Source organism: Pantherophis guttatus, chromosome 1 (assembly GCF_059756535.1).
Source record: "Pantherophis guttatus breed Tessera chromosome 1, ASM5975653v1, whole genome shotgun sequence".
NCBI classification, from domain to species: domain Eukaryota; kingdom Metazoa; phylum Chordata; class Lepidosauria; order Squamata; family Colubridae; genus Pantherophis; species Pantherophis guttatus.
In genome coordinates, this window is record NC_142063.1 from 40,128,959 (window position 1) to 40,152,901 (window position 23,943).

General features: G+C 35.4%; 1 long non-coding RNA gene across 5 annotated transcripts in view; it reads right to left on the reverse strand.

The window, feature by feature from the left end:
• The window catches only part of LOC117665992 (uncharacterized), a 127,213-nt gene that overhangs the window by 76,438 nt on the left and 26,832 nt on the right, over positions 1–23,943 (reverse strand). For 3 of the 5 annotated variants that reach the window (XR_004591545.3, XR_004591544.3, XR_015728459.1), the window contains exon 2: positions 4,096–4,212. The exons of the other annotated variants lie outside the window; for them this stretch is intronic. This is a non-coding gene — a long non-coding RNA (uncharacterized LOC117665992). The remainder of the gene's footprint in view (positions 1–4,095; positions 4,213–23,943) is intronic. 5 annotated transcript variants of the gene reach the window in all.

A 23,943-nucleotide genomic window follows, 5' to 3' on the forward strand; every position in this document is an offset into this window, starting at 1 on the left:
AAGGAATGTCATAAAGAGGACAAGGATCAATTATTCTCATTAGTCAATGAGGGTGGAACAAATATAATTGGACTGAGAAGAAAGGGAAGTTTTAGGTTAAATATTCAGCAGGGTTGTACTAGGCCTGTTCAACAAAGAGGTAAATTGCAAGAGATTGTTGTATAACTGCCTGAGCCAGAATTATGCAGAGCAGAACCCACATTTTCAGGAATAGTTATAGAATAATTAAACCAATCCTGTCACTGAGGAGGTAAGTGAGTGGGGTCTGTTCTAATACCAGTAGCTCTGAAAGTCTAAATAAAGCAGATTCTCGAGGGGATAAAAAAGATGTTTAAGTTAGGTTTGATGTCAAAAAGCTGTAATGCTATTTTTTCATAATTAATTATGCTCTTCATCCCAATGCAGATAGTTCTAAAAATGATTTTCTTACCCAAGTGTTGGGCTTACAAATTTTTTTTAAAAAAAATAGTTTTTATTGAATATAAATATTAAAAAAGACATATGTAACATATACACAACAAACATTTATACAACATATACACAAAAAGAGTGTAATTTCTTCTTAAGCATTTTTTCAGAGTGACGTTCTACAATTTTACTTATGATATATTCCTTCACCTCTCCTTAATCTAATAATATTTTTTATTATATATATATATATTTAAATCGGTAATATTTCCCCTATATTTTTTGTATATTTCTGATTTTTAACCAATTGTAACAATTATTCCATATTTTATAATAGTCTGATTCTTCTCTTTCTTGTAATTCTTTGGTTAACCTATCCATTTCAGCGCATTCTAAAATTTTCCCTATTACTTCTGTTTCACTTGGTATTTTTTCTTGCTTCCAATTTCTTGCGTAGGTTATTCTTGCAGCAGTTAATATGTGAATTGTGAGATATTGGATGTCCTTAGGGTATAATTTGTTAAAGATTCCTAATAAAAATGTTTCTGGTTCTTTTTCAATCTGTGTTTTTGTTATTTGTTCCAACCATTTTTTGATGTTAGACCAAAATTTCTTTGCTGCCGGGCACGTCCACCATAAATGATAGAAAGTCCCTTGTGCCTTTTTGCACTTCCAACAAATCGGGATATTTTTAGGTTGTATTTTTGCCAATCTGGTTGGAGACATATGCCACCGATAAAACATTTTCAGTTGGTTTTCCTTGTACGCCGTTGCTTTCGTTAAATTTAGGTTTGCCTGCCAGAACTTTTCCCATTTTTCCAAAGGTATTCTGTGTTTAATGTTTTGGGCCCACTTAATCATCGTTTCTTTGACTGTCTCTTCTTCCAATTTATAGCGTAGAAAAAATTTATAAATTCTACTAATTAATTTATTTTCTGAATCTAATATAATTTTATCTATTTCTTGTTTTTGATTATAAATTTCATATGTTTTTATATGTTCTCTGTTCTAAGTTGTTCTATCTTATTCTAGATAGAATTTGGAATCAGGGTTGTAAAACAGAAATTAAAGGGCCGGGGAACATAAATTTGTGCTTGATTATGACTCATTTGTGAATGAAGTGTCCTGTGACATTCTGATATCCAAATCAGAAATTTTAACTTATGCTACATGGCAGTATAGTATGCACATAAAAGATATGTAAGGATAAATTAAATAATTAGCAGTGTGGTCCTTCAATTTCATTTTGAATAGTGTCTAGTAGAAAAATTCTCCTAAAGCTTTTGTCATTTAATTTGATGAAAAAGAAAGTTGCTGTTAAAATTTATTTAAAGAAGACAATTTCACAGAAATTCTCAAGAAAGGAGTATGGTGCTCTTGGGCTAACTTAATGAGAGATATGTAGCCAAGAGATATGTGAATGTTTCACTATATAAATCTCTCTCCAGTGGTATGAAATTTTTCTGGCAACTTAAACTTCAATTACATTCTAAGGGAGTTCATTACGAGAGAATTTTTCCTGTTTGTAATGCAATCCTACTGCTGCTAAACTGTCAAATAATTTCTCCTCCTTCTGAAGAAATTCAAATAAGACACCTACCGAGTTTCTCTGCCCAGAAATTTTGGAAAGAACTTTGAAAGATCAGCTAAATTCTGTTCCCTTGTTTTCCTTAATGAGAAGGTTCAGATAATTATAATTTGGATGTGATTAGCCTTTTATTTCTGATTTTGTATTATTATTGGTCTTTCAATCTTTGTGATTAAATTTGTTCACTGAAATGGGGTAAAAATAAACATCTGTTTAAAGAATTTCAAATACAGAATTGTAATTGGTTCAAGAATTCAGGTTATTAACAAGTTGAAGTGCATGTGTGTGTGTGTGTGTGTGTGTTAAACTTAGCAGACAATATGAAATACAGAGGATGTATGTTTTATTAAAATCTAGTACATCTATGTATTTTTTGAGGATTTCCAGGGATAGAGAATTTAAAAAAAGAAAAAAAACCCAAACCAGTTCTAATAAATAATTCGTTCTAAATTAAAGGGAAAACAATGCTAAAATCAACAAGGATTTGCTGAAACCCAACCCACACACCAGAAAACAAAATCCTTAAAAAAAACCCACAGAAAACAAGATGGTATAGAGTCAGTGGTGGGATTCAAGTAATTTAACAACCGGTTCTCTGCCCTAATGATTTCTTCCAACAACCAGTTTGCCAAACTGCTCAGAACGTTAACAACTGGTTCTCCCAAAGTGGTGCGAACTGGCTGAATCCCACCACTGTATATAGTGCTATACTACTAGTTGTGGACATTAGTTGTTCATTGGAAAAAAAAAGTGAGAAATAAAGAGTCAAATGGAACAACATGAAATAAAGCAAATGTGACTGGCAAAATACTAAACTGAAACAGGTTTGTTAAAAGATGTACAAAAGTTGCATTAGGATTTGGTTTCCACTTGATTTGGGCAGTTTGACAGAATTATGTTCTTATTGTCAGCACTAGAGTAAATGCAGCTTGAAGTGCTGACGACCTCGAAACTTGACACTTATATTTATTAGGCTACTAATCAGTCCCAGGCTTTATTTTATGTAATTGAAAATACCAATTCTGGAGAGATAACGTGTACTATAGTTCATTTATTTATTAAATTTATATGGCCGTTCATTCCATAAGAAATGAAAAAAAGGCAAGGAATATAATGTACATGTAAGTAATTGGCAGTAAGAATACATAGACCAGCAACCTGATTCAGATTAGCTTGCATCCAGTGAACTATAAACTGAATTTCATTTTCACGTGCTCCTTTCCAAGTACATGTTAAAAAGCCCCCACAATGGCAATAATGATTACTACTATATACAACGACTTGAAAAAATCTTTTAGAAATGACAATGATAACCTTATAAAAGTACAAAATTATAAACCAAGAAACCATTAAAACCATATAAAAAAGTGACATCTTTAAATCGGCGACAATTATTAAAGGCCCTAAATTCTGAATTAAAAATATACTTTAAGCAGTAACAAAACGGACACACCAATAGTGCTTGCCTTGATAAACCTTAAAAGCCAAAGACTTCCATCATTGAGAAGGCTTCTCAAAGTTTCTGCACACTAAGATCCACTATGGATTTTTTCTTCTTCTCATGGCTAAAAAGAGTTTCTGTACTTTTTCTGGGCATTAGAATGTAGTCTTGGTAGAAAGCAGTGTGATTCTTTTTGCACAAGCTAAAATATGTTTTGCTCATACTAGAATATTTTGGAGTTAAATCATTATTGCTTTATTTCATAATCAGTGCAAGAAGTCCTAGATGTTACTTTCATTTTTTAATGCTAGTAATATATAGTCCTATATAGGAGACAATTATCCTGAAATCAGAGTCTGAAATTAATAAAATTATGACTGATAAGTCTAGGTGATGTAATATTTGAATTGGGGCTTTATGGACCATACTTAGAGGGCGATTGTATCAGGTCTTGGTAGTTTTGTCCCCACTCTTTAATATAAAAAAAATCCAGTCATCCAAAGAGTTCTGTGGGTGGCAACACTTGGTGTAATCAAACATTCTTCCCAGTGTTTCTTGGAAGTTCATTTCCCTTCTATTTACCGTATATTACATTTAAGCATTAGTAAGTTTTTAACCTTCAGTGACATCATCAAAAAGTCCAGTCAGTTCTCATTACCTTGCCAAAACTGAGCTTGTTATCTGCAATGGTCTATCCAAACATATTTGGCCCACCACAAGGAAGCTTATTCCATCTGTCAGATAGGAAGCTACTGGCTGTGGAGATTGGTACCATCTGTCAAGTTCAAAAGAACAGTATAAATGATGGGAAATATGGAATTATAAGTAAAATGTGAATTAAAAGCAACCCTAAGTACTCCAGAATTCCCGCCTGCCTTTGTAGTTGCCACTCCTTGTATCATCCCTAAGGGCTAAACAGATGTGATCCTGATTGCATGGATGTAATTTGTGGGTAGACTGCAGCTGTCACTTATATGTTCACAGCCGTACAACTTGGCCCTCAGAAAAATAGAATGTTGTAGTTATAAAGAAATGAAATACTTTTGTTTAGCATTCCAAATTAAAAATTTATAACTGTATTGAATAAGGAGAAGAAACATGCAAAAGGAGAGGAAAAGGTGAGAGAGGTGGATACATGTTCCAAAAAATTATTACAATAATTTTGAGCAATATAACTGGATGTTATAGACTGATTAAATAAAAATACATTTTCACCAAAAGTTTTTTTTTTTAATTTCATTCCATTTATATTGTTGTTCACTTGCCAAGCAACTCTGGGTTTTTAACAAAACTAAAACCAACCAAAGGAATACAAATAATAAAAGTTCAGAAAAAGAAAAATGTGACCATAAAGAAATACATATAAGCACCAGCAGACTAAAAATGCAAGACCATATGGAAAGATATACACAGAGAGAAGAAAGCAGATATCAAAGAGCATATTTTAAAATGTGCTTTAAAGAAAGAAGGGGAAGAAGCAGCAGATATAAGAAAAAACGGGGGAATAGGATTTAAAAAAATTAATGAGGTATAGCAAAGAGGAAGGTATTGGCAAAGGAAAAATGATAACTGACAACACAAATTAAAAGGAAGAAGGAGCAAAGATTTAAAAATACAAAGAAGTTGCTTAAAGTGGATCTGTAAAGAAATAGATGTCACTGAATGTTGCAAAACAAAGGGTACAAAACCAAATATAGAAGCCAGTAAGTAGAAGTTTTTAGTAATATTTAAAACTGAAAAATGGCAAGTTGTTGTAATACATTTGGTTTTGATAAATAGTGCAAAAGAGTGATTAAAAAACCTCATTAGATCCTGTACCTGAAGCTATACATGAAGGAGAGTAAACCAAAATCTCAGGTTAGCTAAGGAGATTTTTCAGCAGCTGATGGCAAAGCTGTAGGAGGTGTAATTAATAGTAGCTGTCTTTTTCAACTTTAAAATGTGCTCGCACATCCCTTGACAGCTGCTTGTGAATATTGTTCCAAAATGGTATACTGAAGCTTTTTCTTTGCATTGCGTGTATATTCCAACTTTGCTTGTAAAGCTCAAAATAACATGTTGAAGAACCACTCTAACAAACATAAGATTTGGTTGCTTAGGTTTAACATATCTGTTTGATCATATCCTTTCAGCCCATACCATAGAAAGACAATTTTGCACAGGACTGGGAAGTCTCCAACCTGCAACTTAATCTATCTTGAGGGCTTTCCACTTTCCTATCTGGTCTTTAAGCTCATTTGAGAACCAACACTTCTCTCCAAGCAACCCGACCCTTGTCTCTACTGCCTTTTCCTAAGTGATGACTCCTTCTATACAAGGTTCATCTGTGGCACATCATCAGTGCTCTGTCCTATCTCATTCATTACCATTCCTTAAACTTGAAAGGGGATTTGACTCCTTGGCCACTGCAACATCTGAGATGAATTGGACCTTTTTAGATGTGCAAGAGAAAGAGGATGTATCTGCCCTTAGGTTACTGTTATCAGTTTCTGGCTCCTGCTGGATTTGCAATGTTCTTGAGAGGACCAAAAGTGAAAAGTAAGTGGCATGCTGAGGGAAGCATCCGAAATTTAGTTCAGATATGTCTCCAGAGGCTAGTCATGACAGAACTTACAGCACAAGCATTTGGAAAGGGGCCACTGAAAACAACTTGTCCTCATTCCAGTTGAGCAACTGCTAGCAGAATTTTTTTTCAGCGTGGGCCATTTAGGGACAAGATGAGGAAAGAGAGAATGACACTAAGAAGAAGAAAGAAAAAACAAACCCTCTCTCTTCTTAAATAAGATTCTGGAAGATCATTCAACATGCACTCATATTTTTATTTAAAGGCAGTTCTCATTCCCTTTATCCATTTCCAATTTTCTCATCTCTATTCCCAGTAGAGAAGGCAAAGAAAGTGCAAGTGACAGAAATTCTATTTATCTTACAGTAGTCTGACAGTTAATAGAAAGAAACTGATAAAAGAGACTAGTTAGACACATCTGCCACAAAACAGCCTACAGGCTAAAAAAATGCATTGCTAAAAATCTTTTTATTTCAGCGTTCATTGATTTAAATAATAAGCGTGCAAAAGGAGCAAATTGTATGCGTATTTACTCTGAATAAAACCTGAGCAAAAGCTGTGAAGTATTTGTAAATTTGGCATTGGTTACTATTTAGATGGAAGAGGTACTCCACCCCCATATTTCAATGGACGAAGTTCAACTGAGGTGACTACTTCAGAATGAAGCATGCCACACTTGTGCCAGTCACTCAGGTTTTCTCTATCCTGCGACTGACAAGCACTGGAATAACATCCGGTATGTATCAGGAGTATCAAATTGTACAGAGGAGAGCAGGTTGGAACAAAAAGAGGTTGGCTAAAGGACAGGATGATGGCAACCAATGAAAAATAGGCTAATCAAGCACATTTGCATGCTATTATTTTGCATAATTCTGATAGCCAAGGAAAAAGATATACAGGACTAAAATTACACTCCCTGCTTTGGGAAAAATCCATTCCTTGTGTCTTTGACTTCTGAATGTCTATTGACCATTGTCCACTGTTTTAAACTCAAAATGAGAACCAGAAACATATTTATCATAGCAAAGAAAAATGAGATTCTCATAACACTGAATTTTGTGCTAGGTCTATATTTTGAGCTTTGTTTTGTCCTTACACAAAGCTGCCTCTTCAAATACACTTAAGCGTAAGTAGATTGGCATTATCTGTAGTTTGTTATGAATTCTATAGTAGTTTTACAATTTAAAACTAACAATTACAACATGCCACTGGAACTATCAAATGTTACTGCTCTTCTGTTATATGGTTTATGGGTCTGAGTGAATATTTGAAGAAAAAATGCTAGCTATTATGTGCACTGTTTGTCAAACTCATCTGTGATTTATTTCGCTTCATCTCCTTCAATTCTATACCCAAACTAGTCATTGGCATTTGAAAGATTTCATGGAAATTGATTTGATCAATGAATCATGCATTGTGTGAAGATTGAGGCTTTTTGTCTGCTTTGAGTTTTATTGAGTAAATTTTGAGTAAGTTTTGTTATATGCAGATTATTTTATCTTAAACCAATGCTTATTACGATAATTTATAATTTACTGCTAAAACATTGAAAGCAATGTATTTATATATTTTTTAAAAAATTAGTTATTTTAGACTATTTTTGACATTTTCTCAATATAGGATCATAACATTAGCACTTATACACCTCTTCACAGTGCCGTGCAGCCCTCTGTAAGCAGCTCACAGAGTCAGGGTATTTTCCCCAACAATCTGTGTCCTCATTTTACCGACCTCGGAAGGATGGAAGGCTGAGTCAATCTTGAGCCTGGTGAAACTTGAACTGCTGAACTGCGGGCCGCAATCAGCAGAAGTAGCCTGCAATATTGCATTCTAACCACTGTGCCACCAAGGCTCATAGTTATGGTAAAGTGTAAAGCTACTTGAGGAACCATCTCACTGCAATGGGACTGGCCCGCCCAACCCTGTGGGCAGAGGAGATGTGCTACTGACCCTGTTGGTCAGGGAATTCTGGCTGGCTGGCTGGGTCCAGGAGAAGAATCTTTTCTGCTGTGGCTCTGGCCCTTTGGAACATCTTACCCCCTAAGGTGAGATTGGCTCTCATCCTCATGACCTTCCTCAAGATCCTTGGGGCCCCAATGGGAGTATCATGCTGGAAATAGCTGATGGGCAAATACAAGATCCCCCCCACATTCTGTTCCCCCTTCTTTTAGCTATAACCTTTATTTTTATTGTAATTTTACTGTTTATTTAGCTATATCTCCTTTGCTACTTTATGCTATTTCTATCTATCCATCATATCTATCTATCTATCTATCTATCTATCTATCTATCTATCTATCTATCTATCTATCTATCTATCTATCCATCTGTCTATCCATCTATTTATCTATCTCAGATATGGTTTTTATCACCTCACAGTTAAGCAGCAAATAAATAAATAAATAAATAAAATAAAAGTAAGTTCTTGGTTCTATAATTTTGAATAAAAGGAAGCAGCACTTGGTTAACAGATTGATGGTCCATATGCTATACTCTGATTACCTGAGAAGGATATGCAGGTAATGAACAAATGCAGCCTCTCTTTACAGTATTGGATTTTTCACTTAAATTGTACATTTCTGTTTAATATGTTCTGCGTGTCCCTTGCTGTCAATATTTTGGAGTGAAAAATCCATAATCTCAGGAGTCTGCTCTGCTTTAAATCTGCAAAATTTAATTTATTATAATCTCATCAGAAAAACTTAATTATTTGAAAAGTATTGAGGAACATTAACTTGTGATGGGAATTAATGTAAGCAAGGAGTGAAGCTGAAAACTGTCTTATTTGCTGGTCATTCTGCCTTCAGACGAAGTATCGTAATTTACTGACTGAGCAGAGTTCCTTAAAAAACTATACATCGTGACTGGAAGGAAGCCATTTTGTATCATTTGGGATTAAATGTCTAGGATTCTGGAGCAACTTTTTGCATATGCTCAATGCCTGCTGTGGCTCTAGTCTGCTGGTTCCAAACATGAGGGAGAGAGGTATGGTGTACTGGGAAATTCCATCTTTTAATAGAATCCAGGACAGGACAGAAAGTTTTCTCTTGCCATATAATGCAAGATTAATGGCAAGGCAAATACACGATCCAAATGGAAGCCACATAACATTGAGACAAAGTGAGAGGTCTGTCCATGCCAATAACCTTATGCTAGGAAGATCCCTTGCTTCTCACAGTGAGGAAACAGCTTGCTCTTATTATTGTTAGAGCCTGGGATACAGGCAACACCAGCATAGAATCCCTGCTTTAAATTCTGTTTCCAATTTAGTAGTTTGTTTATACATGCCTACAAAAACATTCTTAATCTGAAAGAAATTTTGTCAGGCAATATGGGTATCTGGAAAGATTATTACCGCTCACTGCCGCCATCCTCTGTCCTGCGTATGACAGATTATTATTTTGAGCTCATAACCATTCAGGCCATAATTCATAGCAGGACATGTGCTCTGTGTAGAATTTTGCTGTTTACTTCTACAAAACCTGCAGTAGCTAGGCATTGTATCAAAGGTAAGTAAAGTGCCAGGGCTTTGATCCAAATAGTGTATTGCATGAACAAGCAGTATACGTGCTTGAGTTGACTTTATATTTAAGCATACAACACAATAAAGTGACACATTTCCCTGAATATAAAATAAAGTTCCACAATTAACATCTTCCCACTACAAAAGCTTCCTAGAAGGTTGTAGGTAGGACAGAATTATTTATTCCGCACAAATTTGGGGCAAGCCCTTTCAAGTAGGTTGGCTTTCCTCAATTTAATTGAAGTTGTGGTCCCAACATGTGTAGAAATAACAGGCTGGAAAATGCCTTTTGATGTCCTAAACTTCACACCAGATATTGGGCAGATATGAGAGCTTGCTTTGGAAGGTAAAATGAAAATAATTCATAATCAGATTAATTGAATAGATCAGTATCTTCATTTCTTTTGAGTGCAAGTCATAGGCTCTTGGCTCCAGATTTCCAAATGAAGGAACCAAATTGCCAACAGAACGGAAAGTTGTGAAAATGATCAGAATGATTCAGGTTCTTTCAAGAAATTTTGTTGCTTGTCCTGTTATGTAAACACAGTAATAACTGGATGACTATAAATCAGCACCGAGGAACTGATCATAGCTTACAGAGTTCCATGCTCCAGAATTAGGAGCTTGTATGATACAGTCAGTGACATTTTCAGAGTTCAGGACAAAATAGTCTCACTCAAAAACATCCTGCTGGAATAGTCTATATTGGCTCTGCTATACCAAAACAAAACTCAAAACGGCGTGTTTTGGTTTTGCTTCAGAACCAAACTTTTGGTCATATACATTGAGTTCAGAACATGTCACATGTTAGGAAGTCATAATTAGAGATTCCAGAAACCTCAAAATGCTATCACTCAAAAAGATTTGAACTTTGTTCTGAGCCTGAAACATTTTATACATTCCTATGTGTAACCTTGTCTTCATTGATTAATTGCTGCACCTGTTTGTTGCATTTTCAAACACAACAGTGCCAACACCAGTGTGTCAGAATCAAGCAATGTATGTCTGTGCTGGCTATCCTATGTCTGCTGGAGCATATGATCTGATTAGTTGGTTTTTTATCTGCTCACTCAGCTAAGCATTTCCCCCAATATTTATAAGAAGTTTTGGAAGATTTCTGGGTGAGACAGCTACTCAAACCAACAATGGAACAAATAAGCATAATTTCTACCAGGTTTCCAATTTAGGAAAATGGAAATGTTGGAGAACTCAACATGAAATGACTACTGGAGACTCCTGCTGATCCAACATCTGCTTGAGTAGCTAGTTTGTTTTATCCATAACAAACTTGATAAGGCACTGTATGAAAAGATACATTTTCATCTGCAGAGAGATGATTAAGATAGATGATATTTCAACACATTTGTCCTATTTTTACTACCTCCCCAGTGCTTTTTCCTCTGGTTTAAAATTTCTGAAAATGCCTTACCAACTTATTATCACATAATATTTATCAATAACACTGCATTTTAATTAATCAATTAATCAATTAATCAATCAATCACACTTCTTAATCACCCATCTCCCTCAGAGATCCAAAGTTGCCAGATGTACTTTCAATACCTTCCTAAAGTTGCAAAGTGTATTTTCAAATATAATTCCTTCTCTAAAGTAAAATTAAGACTGACCCAGTAAATCCACCCCCTTTTCCCCTCAAATTTTCTCTTGCAGTTCCTCCCCTTGCAACCCTTTTAACTGTTTGCTCCAGATTTTTAAAATTTGAGAACTGATTGTAGGAGAGCTTTCCTCCAATCATTTACATTTAAAGATGAAGAATGAAATAGTTTCAAGATTTGGAAAATGATGTTTTCCATCTGTGAAGATTTAGATCATTTCCGCATATAACCAGCAATAATTCTAAATTACCACCCTAGTATTTAAACTGAAAATCCCATCCTTGGCTGTGTCCATTTTTCTTGTTAATTTTTCATTATTCATTATTTCCTCCCTGTATAAAATCTCTCTATCACTTTTAAAAAAGTAATATTGGGCTGGAAGATTCTTAAAGAGATGCAAGAATCAGAAGATTAATGCAATTAATGTCATCAGAAGCTGGTTGTTGCTTTGAGAAACAGACCTCTGTCATAACCCAGTCCCAGCCCTACGTCTCCCACAACAAAATCCCAACCTCCATGAATTCACCATGAAAGAAAAAAGAAGCCCCATCTACTCTCTTCCAGTGCCTTCATCCTCGTTCCAAGACACTTGTCCCCTCTGTAAGCCCCTCCATCACTGTTGGCTCAGCAAAACATCATAATGTCATACAGTTCATTACATGATTGAAAATTTTCTGAAATCATGTTTGAACCTTCAATATTAAATTAAGTGTGCTTGCTGTAAGTCAGGTTGCCATGCAGCAAAATCTGAAATTTGTGTTTATCTTATTTATCTATTGTGTTTATCTTATTTGACCTCCAAATTTCACTTATATGATTAATATAGAGATATGAAGTTGTTTTAGCAGGAATAATGGGAAAAAAATCAAATATCAAAGGAAAATGATTATGTGTTATTAAGTTGATTTGGACTCTTGCAATCATATAGATAGATAGAAAATAGAACAAAAAGGAAAATATAATTAAAAAGTCAGACATGCAGTTTAAAAAGATGATTTTTTTTATACTGACTTAAATTTGAGGGAGGGGACTTGAAGCTGTAGTCTATTGCCTCTGGAGAACATCAAAATGAAGAATGCTAATGAGGATTTGTTTTGCATAAAGCGAAACAGAAATACCAGTTCAATTAATCCCCTTCAAGCATAACCTTAATTAAAATCTTAATCCAGCAACAGTCATTCACATGTTTCTTTGCAAATATGAGTTAAATCTTAAATATGAAAGTTATCTCCACTTTTCAAGTAGGAATATATTTCAGCTATATTCCAGGCATTGTCCCCCCCATCCCAACGCCAACACCCAAGAATTGGGTAAGATCTGCACTGGAACAAGAGTTTAGTAGGTTCAAAAAAAATATGAGAAAATGAAGTTTAAACAAACTAAAGGCAGGATCTACTCCCAGAATTAAAGAACAAATCTAAAAAAATTACTTTCTTTTGCCTAGAGAGTGATTATTGGGATGAATCATCTGTGAGACAAAAATATTTGTCTGAAGAATGCTTAGGGAGCATACAGACATCCTAGTATAACAGTATTGAATTAAGCATTTGCTATCCAGAAGACATGAACTAATAAGTGATGACACTAAACCTTATCACTGTGAAGCTAATATATCAACATGTGTGATTTGCAATCCATGAATAATTGATAAGCAGAACTGTCCCTCCCTTCCCAAGTCTTCCAAAAATTTGGCGTAATCATCAGCTTGCTGTATAGATTTTATAGCAGTTTTGAGTTATGGGAAGTACATTTCTTATTCCTCTTGTGAGTGCAACTTTCTATACATTCAAGAGTCCAAGAATTCTCAGTCAACATGGCCATAAACCAGTCTTTTTTCTAAAACATTCTTTAATGGATGGAACAAGCTTGATTTGTGATATGGATTGATGAAGGAATGTACTGGGCCATGAAGCATTGATACCACTATGTGGTTTGAGTTTCTCAGTTTCCAGACTAGAAATAGCCAATATGGTTTATATGGCAAGAAGAACATGATCTGAGACCTTTGGATTTGTATAGAGTAATGAAGATAACCTTGATGGAGATATTGTAAATACACTCGGTTACTAAGTTGATAAGGGATATTTTTAAATCCTTGCTTCCCTAGAAATGGATGATGCATATCTCTGGCAAGGTCATCTTCCTTACTCTCTACAGAATCCTATTATAACACTAGTGCAAGTACTGAAAACACAGTAAGACATTAACTCAGAAAGAAAATCAGCATAAAAATGAATTAAGCAAGCCCAAATAAACTTTTATTTAAAGGACACCTATTGTAAGCCCAGTCTAAGAGAACTCATTTATTATGAGTTGCTGTATGATGAATCACAAACCTCTAATGGGCTCAAGATGGGATACAGGAGTTTCTCTTATTTAATCCTCACTAGTCTGTAATATGTGGGCCTTGGAGATAATGATTAATCTAGACAATCCAGTTATCTATCAGAAAAAGAAGAACTACCACGAACACCACCACCACAATAACAAAAGCCAGCAGAAGAAAACAAAACTGAATGTTTAGCTTGGTATTCTGAAAACATCAATTCTTATAATCTGAAGTATGATCTTCCTTGACACAAAAACAATTATTTATTTATTTATTTATTTATTTATTTATTTATTTATTTATTTATTTATTTAATTTAATTTGTATACCGCCTTTCTCCAACAGGACTCAGGGCGGTGAACAGCCATGGTAAAACATAACATATAAAATTTAAAAGCAATTTAAAAAACATTAAATAATTTTGGCTATCCATTTAAAACAACCCAGATTAAAACCGATTACAAATTAAAACCGAAGGGATGGGATCAAGCCAGACCGGCTAGGTGAAAAAGATGTGTTTTCAGGGCCCGACGAAAAGTCCGGAGGTCTGGTATCGTGCGTATCTCCGGGGGTAGGTCGTATGCAAAATAAATATTAACATTACTGCAAAATGCTTTTAAAAATAAATGCTTACCTTCAAATATTAAATGTATGTAATTTTTTTAAAAAATATAGGAACTTCTGAAGATATAATAATCAACATGCACACAGTATTATCTAACTTGCAAGTTCTATATGTTGAACAAAACGTTGAGTGGCCTGCTCTCCAGGCTAAAGGAAACGCACTATGATGTAGGACTTTCCTACCTCTGCCAATTGTAGTTACCTGCAATCCTCAGTGGCTACTCTTGAGAATCCTTTAATATAAGATCCTTCCACCTGATTTCTGCCCCTCCTAGTTTAACTCCCCTCTGACCAGTCTAGTGCTTTTCTAATGGTTCCTCCAAACTTCAGGAGCAGAATTGGGGAGATTGCAATGGAAAAGACTAAATACTAAAATCTGAAGCAATACTTTTACTACTACAATGACTTTGGCTATGTTGCATCAGTTGTACACCATACACAGACATTCCGCAAATAGAAATCGATTTCATTCCTTCTAGAAGGATCCAGAAATTTTCAACTCTTTCTAAGACCTCTGTTGCTATCTATTAAGGTATATGGATATGTCCTACCCCAAACTAGGGGTATATGTTAGACTCCAACTTATTGTATGTTGATTAGAAAGTATTAGGTTGAGGGATCTCAATCCCATTTGAGAGCTTTATTTATTTGTTATCAAGAAAAACATAAATGGCCATGACTCTGCTGGTCCCTGTGAAATGCTTCAATGATTTTGAGAGTTGTGTAACAGGTATCTCCTGAACAATCTTATGATCTGTCATGATCTTTTAATGAGCAACAAAAATGAGCACATTTTTTAACTGTCCTCCAGATCTCAAATTAATAGTATATGAAAAAGTGACATATTCTGAAGTCAGTCAACAGAGACCAGCTCAATCTCTGTTTGAGAGATTGAAGAAGAAATAATAAAAGCTTAAAGCCGTTGCCTAGGTGATTCAAGAATCCTGCTCCATTAAGGTACCCTGAACTTGTTCATAACAGCAAAAATGTCATTCTGAAATTAAAGCTTAATCATACTTTTCTAAGGTTTTTAAGAAAAATTGCACAGAGAAGTTGTTTCCAAAGTGAACTTTTAGCTACACATTTTATCTTTTTAAAGCATGATCTTTTTTGCTCATATCATAGGAGGACCTTCAGTCCACCATAATGTATCCTTGATGAACAAAAAAGTAAAGATGACCATGCTAAGTGCTAGATTATCTACATGCTGGGATTTACCTTTGAGAGTATACCGTAGTTGTAGAGTAAAAGCATCATATTACATTTTAAAGACAACTTTTTGTAAAAAATATTACCTGGGCACCTTCAGCGAAATTGATGGCTGACTAGTATATAAATCATGACCTCCAAAGTTATATGAATTCCATAAAACAACCTCCTCCCCCTCCCCAAGAACCCATGTGATTGATTTTCTCTCCATTTGTACAAAGAAAACTCTTGAAATTGCAATAAGAGCTGCGGTGGCACAGTGGTTAGAGTGCAGTACTGCAGGCTACTTCTGCTGATCACTGGCTGTCAGCAGTTTGGCAGATCAAATCTCACCAGGCTCAAGGTTGACTCAGCCTTCCATCCTTTGGAGATTGGTAAGTTTAGAGAGGGCTGTAAAGCCCTATGAAACAGTATATAAGTCTAAGTGCTATTGCTATTGCTATAAAGATAAAAAATGACTTAACATTGTTTTAAAAATGAAAATGCCTTGTCTCTTTGCATGATGGACCTCTTCCTGGTCGGTGTCATCACATATCAATTGTTCCTTGCTCATTCCAAAGCTATCAAATGCAGCCTTTGACTCCCAAAAGGTTATCCACTTTTGATATAAATCTATGTATGCTCATTCCCTACACCCTTACGATGCATATTGCATCTGACATATTCAAGGTAGCTAAGCCACAGTTTTCAAGTGACAACAGATACTGAATCTGGAAAAATGCTTGTCACACAACCTAATGTCATTCTTATGACAAGAAGTTCTACTGATATGCCTCTTATGTCTCTAGTCCAAATAGTTGCTTCCCTTCTTCCAGGCAAACTCAGTTTCTCTAGTACTTTAGAGATCTTTTAGACATATAAACTTGAATTGAGGTCAAAGAACATGAGACAGACCAAGAAGAAGATGGAAACACAACTTCAAAGACACATTGCAGCAGCATCAATTAACAATGGTTGAAGCTGCCAGAAGAACAAGAACCAGAACTTTATACCTCCCTTGACACCCGAAGCAATAAAAGAGGAAGTAAAGAAGAAGAAGACCTAACAATAAATTTGGGCGCAGGTCTTTCCAAGCTTTGGTGTCTGAGATCTTTTCAGTGGAATACATCTGAGAGTTAAATATCTACAAAAAATTATAGAGCATTTTTGTGAGAGATGGTATTTGCACCATTATTAAAATCTCATATAAATCCTTGAGATTATACTGGCTTTGCAGTTTTTCATGAAGACAGGGAAGAGATTCAAAAGCTAGAGCAAATATTAAAAAACAGAAGACATGACCAAACAATGATTGAAGGAAAGTTGCAGAGTAATTGTCCAATATATCTTCATTTGGTTCCAACTCTCTGTTCTTCTTTCCAAACCTCTGATTATTCTCCTGCACTTAGATGTCTTTATTCCTTGTTTATTTTGCAAAAAAGGGGATGAATTTTTAAGTTCTGGCCAATACTAGAGACTTTGGTTCTGCAGCACAACATAAACATTCATGTATATGATGTTATTAGCAGACATATCCTAATATTACTAACTGGAGGAGAACTTTCAGAAAACAGACTAAGAAGAAATTTCAATTGAGTCAATTTCAAACTGAAATTAGAAGAAGAATTTGCCCATCATTAACAAACTGCAGCTTGGAGAAGTTTGGGCTGACATTTTCCCATGCTCCTCTAGTGGCACAAGGGAATCACTATTAAGCCATCTTCAAACTGCAGTATACTGTATACTTGCATAATGAACTAATTTCATGTGTTCCAAGACTGAATCCTGGTAGTTAAAATATGTTCAGAGAACAACCTGTGGTTTGCATAAAAATCAATTGTTTTTGTTTCATTTTCGGAACATCCTTCTGTTATAATTGTAGAATTACTTCTGACTGGCAAGAAAGTTCTTTGGTTAGAAGCTCTGGCTGTCTCCCAAGAGATGACATCACATCATTCCCATCTAGCATCATGTTCTGTTAGCAACGCTTGGGTAAGTCATTAGTTCATCAGCTCCATTTATACTAAAATAACCAGACACATTCCATTGAATGCCTCAGAACTGTTAATGATTACGGGAAGCATCAGACTTTTATCCGGTTTCCCACTCTTTTTCTCTAATGTGAAGGTTCAAGGAACTAAATCAGACATTCAGTAGCAAACATACACACTCACACAATGCCATCCTGCTTCAGCAAGAGCCAGTGGGAGTCTTTTGGTCATTATTTTCTCAGTCAGAAGAATGTAACCATTTTCAGAACTGACCAGAAAAAATGCTAAATTGCCACAATTCAGACTTCAGACTGTAAAGATATTAATTGGGCCTCATTAAAGTTATTCAGATGTGGAGAATGAAAAACTGGAAGTGATGGAAGCTTAGAAAGGATGAAGCATGTGTTAATTCACTGCGGTTATGACTTTGCGGGACCAGTACAATGTGCAACATGTTCATACCGGTGTAATATAATATAATGTTATACACATATATGTATATGGGAATGTGTGCTAGTTATTACTTATTTGGGTTTAGGGATTTTCTTTTCTTTATTGAGTTTTTGAGATGTATTCTGTGTTTTGGGGGTGGGTGGGCGGCTGCACCAAGGGAGGCTCATTCAATCTCATTGTAGACATGTTGTGCATTGACAATAAAGGCTTGATTTGATTGGAATTTTAAAGATTGAATTGTACAGCTACCCATTCTGGATAAATCCTAACTTTCAACTAACTTCCAGTTATCAATTCTTTGACACTAGCCTAGCACGTTCTCTCCTTGATTTTAAGATATTTGCATAGGAACCTTCCAGATCCCTGTTCTATTTAAGAGTGCACCATAAATATGCAAAACTGGGGGCTTGTATGATGCTCTGCAGTCTTGGTGTTTGTGTAAAAGATCTAGAAATACCATGATGCCAAACTCTGTCCATTTACATTATTCTAAAGCATGTTTTGATATTTGCCTTTCCTTTCTCTCCTATGCAGTGGTGGGATTCTGCAGGTTCTAGGGGGTTCGGCCGAACCCTTTGTTAAATTGCTGGCTCACCCCGCCCCTTGCCCCGCCCCTCCGCACCACTATTTATTGCCAATAAATAGTGGTGGGCGAGGGGCGGGCGAGCCAGCAATTTAACAAACGGTTCGGTGTTTTTTTGTAATTTTATTGGCCCGCGGAGCTTCAGCATAGGCTAATTAGCCCCTTGATTCTATCAGCCTCCCAACTCACAGCTGATTTGCTCTCAGCTGTTTTGCTCAGGGCTCTGCTGCTTGCTTGCAAAGAGTGCAGATTTTTTTCCCCCTATCTATGCTGAAAAACGAAACTGAAAGTAAAAGCCTGCTTTACTGTTGCTGCCATGTTGGAAAATTAGGCAGGCAGATTTCTTTCCTTTTTCCTCACCAAAAAAGGTAGGTGCAAGCTACCTTTAGTGGAAAGGTAGTTTTCCCTAAAGAGGTAGTTCTTCTTTAGGGAAAAAGAGGAGAGTTCAAGATTTTAAAACACAAAAGAAAAAAAGCTCTATTTAAATAGGGAATTGTAATAATTGAGATACTATTAACTGTATATTGTGTTGAAAGCAGAAATGGTTAAATTGTGGTTTGGAGGAATATATGGGGGAAATTATTTGGTTTATTATTATTGGTAAATATAATTAATTGATTTGTAAGAAATTGGATTGCATGGAAATAATTGGAATATTCATGTTCATATTGATTAATATACAAAAAAGATAGTTATATAACTAATTGATTTATATTAAAATGTTGAATTTATATTAAACAACTGTAATATTACATAATTAACCAATGTGAGGATGGATATAAAAATAGATGACAATGGGAAGGGGTATAATATAGAATAGAAGGGAAAAATTGAATTTGATTAAGATTAGAGATGAGGATGAAGGGTAATATTGTTTTTTTTTAAAAAAAAATAGATAAGGAATAAATATGGCAAAAAGGAAATATAGAAATTGTAAATTTAATTGAAATGACTAAACACTGTTTAAATTTGTGAACTGGCCAAATACTCTGTTCAAAGAAAATACATTGTATGTTTGTATGTGCGTTTCTAATGACTGCTATTTATTCATATTTATTCTCTTTTATTCTTTAAAGTTTAACAATTCATTCTTTATCTTAATATCTTTATATTTGTTTGGGGTTGCCTTTCTTCCATTTCATCTTTTTTACTGTACAGCAATCTTTCTCCTCAAACCTACCACCTCTCTCTTTTCCTTCCTTCTTACTTTCTCTTCCCCCATCTTCTCCTCCTCCTCTCTTCCTCCCTCCCTTACCCTCACTCTTACTCTAATTTCCCTTCCCTTCCTCCCTTCTCTTACTTCCCTGTCTCTCCTTCTTTCTTCCATCTCTCTTCTCCTTCCTTCATCCCTTTCTATTGCTGTATCCTTTTGTGCATATGGATTACTCAGAGGGCTGAAAAAGTTATTTTTGACCGGTCCTCGCACTTTTGACCAGTCCTCGCACTTACGACTGTACTCACATTTTATGTTTTGTGCCCTATCTTGTCACTGTGGTGAAGACAAGTAGTGGTGAAATGACTGACACAGTTGTTAAGAATGCTGCAATGGGCATAAATGTGAGGATGGTCATAAGTGCGAGGACCAGTCAGAAATGACTTTTTTCAGCCTTCTGAGTAGTCCCTATGCACATAGCCACGCCCACCCAGTCACATGACCAGCTAGCCACGCCCACCCAGTCACATGACCACCAAGCCACACACCCCAACTAAGCCACGCCCACAGAACCGGTTGTTAAAAATATTGAATCCCACCACAGCTCCTATGAATACCTGTGTTGTGGTGTTTGTGTGCCCGGGTGGCCTATGAAAATAATAGAATAAATTGCTGGCAACTGAGAATCAAAGGCCTGGCTTTTTAGTGAGGTGAGGCTGTTTTTAATTTATTTTAAAAGAATTACTGGCCAAGGGGAAATGGAAATGAAACTACAGTATTTCCTTTTTTCTGCAGGGGATTATTGTGTCAGATGAGAAATGTGGACTTCATATTTCTAAAAAAAGCCAGTTTATTCTTCCAAAGTATGAGCTCAAGAGTCTCTTTGGACTCAGGGTCATTTACTTTTTGGTTTGCACATTAACTATCTAATATTTTCTGGCTTGCCCAACTCAATGAACTTTCCTCCTGTCTCACAGCCACAGTGGCAACACTTTTGTCCATGCTGCAATGTAATTCTTCAGGGCCAATGTGCTGAGTTTTCTCTTTATGGAAGTCAGGTTTGTGCTCTTAAAGACAAAAAACATTGCAAGCAACTTGGAACTTCTTACAAGTAATGTTTGCTCTTTAATTGGAAATCTGTCTTACTCAGTCATGAAGGCCTATATGAAAGAATCTGCCAAACAAAGTTGGCTAAAATTAATTTTCTCAGATTGTTCTTTGTCCCACTTAATCCTGCATGATTAGTTTACTTCTCATGGGAGAAAAACATAACCTTGGGCTTACAGTATTAGGTCCTACCAGCCCAAATTTTGACAATGTCAGAGTTTGAGAGGGTCATCCTAGACAAATTCATAACTTGGATTTGGACAAAGGGAAAAATGAAGCACTTCATTATTATAATGATGGTCTCAGTAGTAGATTGTTCTTACTGAATTACATATATAATTTCCTTTCCATCCTTTGCAGAAGAGCACATTAGCCAAGCTAAACACATTACTACTTATGATCTTGGAGGGAGGATTCAATGATACTTAAAATGGCTTTGGCTTTAACTTTGGCAATATCTGCTGGCTGATTTATCTCTGTTCTAATGGTTTGTGATTCATTCATTATTTTCCTTTCTCCCCTTTCCTCTCTTTGTTTAATGAGATTGTATCGCTATTTTGATATTTGTTACTTAATTCAATTTGACTTGACTCAACTTTGTCTTGTACAGCAGCAGGTACTGGGGAAACCAATCATTCTGTGTCGTAGAATCTAACATATTATTTTAGTCTTTTGCAGCGTTACTGAAATTCTTTTATCTTTTTCTTATAAAACTTACTTACCAAACCACTAACTGTCTCCATTTCTCTTCCCTGAATCATCTAGTGTATTCATATCTTCTGCATTTATTATTTGGAGCAGTTGATATGATGTTAAAAGGACATGTGAGTTACGGATCACTTTCTGGTGACTTGGGGGTTAACTGGCACCAGAATCCTCCACAGGGAGGTGGGGCCAATTCAAGCAATCCATCTCAGGCACTCTATGGATGCATTTGAGTTCTAGATGACACTTGGGGAATTTCCCAGCAACCTCAAGACAATTCCCTTGACAGCCTTATCAACTTCTTCAACAGGGGGGCTCTTGGTAGGATTGCCTCTGAATGTCCTCTCTTTGTATTCTAATCACAGGTTGTTCATTTGATCTATGGATCAAATAGATTTCATTGATTTATGGAAAATCTCCAGCAGATGAAGTGCCAGAAGGATATCCAAATGAAGTTGATAGAAGATAAAAAGAGAATTTGACTAGACATGACTATGTGTCAAAGCTGAGATTTATAATATGATAGTCAGGACAGTGAAGTATAGTTATTTCTTCAACCTTATTGCATATGTGGAATGCTGTCATGCAGCCTTTTTCATATTAACCTAAGCCTTTTTAGGATATGAGGGCCTGAAAAATTGTTTAGAGGACCTCTATGAAATATTAACTTGATAAAGTCAATTGGATTCATTTTGAATTGGAATTCAATTGGGCAGATCTTGAGGAGATAACCCAGGAGGAGCTTAAACCTGTTACTATTGAAGAAGAGGACAGTTTTTGGTGAGATGGTCACTTCTGGAGTGGATACCTATTCCATCTGGCTTATACTCATAAGATCTCAGGGAAGGGGCAGAAAGCATATAAGAAGTCATCAAACTTAAAAAATACAAAAGAAAACAGCACACACCATTACGTGTGTTTGTTATACAGGTTATGTTTTACATGTAGCTTATGTAAGCATAAAAATAATTGTAATAAATAAAATAATAAAATAAATCTGGGTCTCCTTTCCAAATTTTCCTTTTATGAAAAAGCAGAAAGAATTTCTATATCTTTTGGCCAATCAAACAAACAAGACAGAAATCAGGCAAGAAAAGAAATTTCCCCCATTTAGTTAAATACTTCTACAGTAATCTATTTAGGACAAGACTCAGACACTTTGAAGGAGATCATCCAGTTGAGTATTCAGGTTTCCTCCTGAGCAAATTCATAAGCCTAATCATTTTAGCAGATTCCTACAGGCAAATTTATTATATATAGTTGGAAAATTAAATGAAATGTCTGGGTTTGTGGCCTGGATATTATTTCCAGAACAATCTTCCTGACCATTGTTAGAGACTGAATTGGTCTGATCTGGCAAGACAGTTCTTAGGCCCTTATGGCCCATTACAGGCTGAATCACTCAGTTATGTGACTTATTGACCCACTGTCTGCTGCTAAGGAGAAAAACAAAATTCCACATTAGGAGTTATTAAAAAAAAGAGTAAAAATAAATGAAAGAAACAATATTATAATACTTTTATAAGGGGCAAGCTTCAAAAACGATTCAGCAGGAACACAGTACCTTTAAATGATTCATTAAAGGAGACCCTCATTTTTTCAGGTTTCTTCATTAGCTAGAAAGAATATATCACTGCTTTAAAGAATCTACTTGCTAATGTTAGTGACTTTTAAACCAGTGGCCCTTTCTTCAGGCAAATATAGGAGCCAAGAATAGACTGGGCTCCTTTAATGAATCATGGAAAGATGCTATATTCTGTTGGCAGAAGGCTTTCAAAATGTGCACCTATCCACTTAGTCATTGGTCTGACCACACTGTAGAATATATAATTTTATTCATTGCATTTCAAAAAGAATTGTATAGAACTGTAGAAAGGAATATGCGGGTGCAATCAAACTGATCAAGGGACTCCTTCCATAGAAAGGAGATGTTCAACAACTGGACTTTTTGCTTTGAAAAAATGTTGCGACGTTTATAAAATTATTCTTACTGTGGAAAAATTAATTAGGGGAAGTCTTTCTCTTTTGGTCTGTCTGTTTTGTCTGTCTTTCTCTCATAATAGGGAGCCATTCAGTGAAGTTGAGAGATGGGAAATTTATGAGAAACAATAGGAAAGATCATTTATAACTACTTTTACTCTATTTATTGATTAACCCTTGGGCCATATCAAAGTGCAGAATTCCAGACACAAATTATTACTAACATCGGATAAAAACAATTTAAAATGGAATTGGATAAAATACAATTTAAAATGAAATTGGAATAGAATACGATTTAAAATGAAATTGGAATAAAATACAGTTTAAAATGATAGTTTTGATTAGCCTATAGGCCATATCAAAGCACAAGGTGCAAACACATATCGCCAATAAAAACTTATACAAACAATTTAAAATAAGAATAAGGTAAAATACAATAGTTATAGGATAAGATACAATATAATTTAATACATAAATATATAGAATAAAATGACATAAAATTATATTTTGGTGTCACCCTTACAATCTACCCCAATCAGTCCCACGTATGCAGATCTCAACTGAACCATTTTGTTTAAGTACTGTGCTATGTTAAATGTTATTTTCAGGTTCTGGCCACACATAAGGTAAGTTGTTTTGATATGGGGATCCCAATGGGCCATTCGTTTGGTATATGGACCAAGGTACCTGT